Source organism: Pteropus vampyrus, unplaced genomic scaffold (assembly GCF_000151845.1).
Source record: "Pteropus vampyrus isolate Shadow unplaced genomic scaffold, Pvam_2.0 Scaffold329, whole genome shotgun sequence".
Lineage (NCBI taxonomy): Eukaryota > Metazoa > Chordata > Mammalia > Chiroptera > Pteropodidae > Pteropus > Pteropus vampyrus.
In genome coordinates this window covers 26,286-28,673 of record NW_011889110.1, presented here as the reverse complement: position 1 = coordinate 28,673, position 2,388 = coordinate 26,286, and the positions used below count along the sequence as shown (strand labels likewise).

At 42.4% G+C, this 2,388-nt stretch overlaps 1 protein-coding gene across 14 annotated transcripts in view; it reads left to right on the top strand.

The window, feature by feature from the left end:
- The window catches only part of LOC105304106 (olfactory receptor 6B1), a 98,170-nt gene that overhangs the window by 92,097 nt on the left and 3,685 nt on the right, over positions 1 to 2,388 (top strand). For 11 of the 14 annotated variants that reach the window (XM_023522072.1, XM_023522085.1, XM_023522071.1 and 8 more), the window contains one exon: positions 944 to 1,030. The exons of the other annotated variants lie outside the window; for them this stretch is intronic. The gene's annotated coding sequence lies outside the window, so the exon portion shown is untranslated. Of the gene's footprint in view, positions 1 to 943; positions 1,031 to 2,388 lie in introns of those variants that run through there. 14 annotated transcript variants of the gene reach the window in all.

Genomic DNA, 2,388 nt, shown 5'->3' with positions numbered 1-2,388 from the left:
AGAGTTAGAATGGACACTCTGAACATGTGTTATCTAAAGTGGGAGGAGATAAGGGCATGAAGAATTTGCTTAGAATTTGTACGTTCATGAGTGTGCGCTCACACTCACATGAGCAGGACCAGGGGAGAGTACCCACTCAACAGATGCCTCCACGTTATTGGGGGAATTGAGAAAAAGTGGGTAGGGCAGGATCCTGGTACTACTATATAACTCTTCCCCACATTATCTCAATTTTCTGTTTTCCTGCCTTATACAGTTGCTCACAAACCAGGGCTGCAAATGTGGTTGCCAGAAGCAGAAGTAATCACTAAGCAAGAAACTATAGCTCTACGTTGAAACGTTCATGCCAGAATTCCTAAAGCCTGCTGGGATGCATATGTTCTGATCCCATTTGGCAAAACTGGGGTTGACAGTAAATGTAGCTGGTTGAGATTTCACACAGGTGCTGTACCTACGTAACCCGATTCAACATGAACGGGACACTTGCTAAAGTGGCATGTCGGCAGTGTGTAAAAAGCACAGGGCCTGAAACCGATATTCCTTCTAAAGGTGGAAAACTGGATTAAAATCAATGCTAAATAGAAAAAAGGAGAGATAGAAGATGAGAATAAGCAAACGAATAAGTGAGTTACCTAATAAGTGAAATGTAGTCTTGCACCGATGGCCTCAAGAAAGGCTCACAGCTAGAGAACGATGTAGTTTCTTAGCATAATTATACCAGATGCACAAAATGGTGAAGGCATATGTTTGCCCAAACCAACCTTGCTTCTGGAACCTGACAAAGTCAAATGGAACATGCTGCCCTGAGTGTCACGGTACTTGTATATTACTGGTATATATTTTGGTCATATGATGTGATGATGAACTGGATCAGTTGTTGGTGACTTAACGGAATTCTAGTAATGTAGCAGTAAATTTCTGCTTTTTTTTTTTTTGTTTTTAGGTTGCTTCCACTACAAAGGTTCTCATTTGGGGAGAAATTTCCAGGAGCCCCTCTCCACATGGTCATCGGACCATTCGTAGGTTAGACGATTCTCATCTGACTGATCACTACGTGATTGTAAACCTTGATGATCAAGTGCTTAGAAGGTCGCTGGTTAAGATGGAGAAAACACAGCAGCTGTGTTTCTAGATGCTAATGTGCGCAGTGCACAGGTACATATCTGCTTTTGTGGGTGGAAAGGTATTAAACAGGATGGGAAAAGACAGTAGGTTTGTGATAGGAATAAAATGCAGACTTCATGTGGTGGCATAAATTCCCCAGGAAATGGCTCCAGCCTGACAGGAGGAGGCTTCTAGGAGGCCTTATGACATATCTAGACTAAGTTTTATCTAGCTGGTTCTACTACATATATAACGCTAATATGGGGGACCCAGTGTTTTGGGGGTCATAAAACATACATCATAACCTGCGCTTACTCCATTAGTACCCAATGGAAGTAACAAAACAAGAATGGCTTTAGGAGAGACAGGTGGCTATCTAGGCATCACTGGACATGCTGAATTTACTTTGATGAGGAGCGACAGCCAGTGGAAAAAGATTTGTCTCTAGAATGAGCCGGTTAGAGAGAATTCTCTTCCAGGAGGAAGGCAAGTGTTGGGAGTCAGCCTGGAAATATTTTGAGCCTTGAGTGAAATAGGTCAGGCAAACTCAGCAAATAATGCTCGATTCTGCTCGGGCTCAGTCCTGTCCCCACAGGACCTCTGACTGTTGTGATCCAAGCAGAGTCTAAGGTAACTGTGGGTAAGTGGCTCTTCATCCTCGCTGCTGAGGCCCAAACGGTGCAGCTATGGGAATCTTAGAGACCTTGGAGCTCATTCAGCTTCTCTGGAGGCACTCGTAATTACCACGGATGCACTATGACTGCCCTCTCCCCAAAATAGATCAGAGGAAGACATAACCTGTAGTACAGTTAGGAAAAATGGAACTATTCTGAAGAACATAATGTCCCCAGCATGTGGCGGATGGGGGTGGAAGTGGGCCCCGCTCGACGACACACACAATAGAAATTAGTTTCAGGACAAGCCTTTAAACTGATGGGTGAACTGTACATGCAAGGATTTACTCAGGTAAATTAACATGAGTCAGAAATTAAAAGAAACTTTAAAATATTGAAATCCTGTCACTTAGAGTAAGACACAGAAATGGAAATTGTTCACTTCCGTGTTAGGATTCAGAATTATTTTGATTATTTGAGATGCGAGGTCTGGAGGCATATGCAAGTAATAATAATGATAGTGGTATTAGGATAGCATCTTTCTAAGGAGAAATACAAGATCTGAAAATGAAAACACTGTATAATAGTTAAGACCAAAGATTTTGCGTGGTAGATGGAATTCTAAAGATGGCCTCCTAAGATTCCTGTCCCCTCATTATTTAATTAGGCA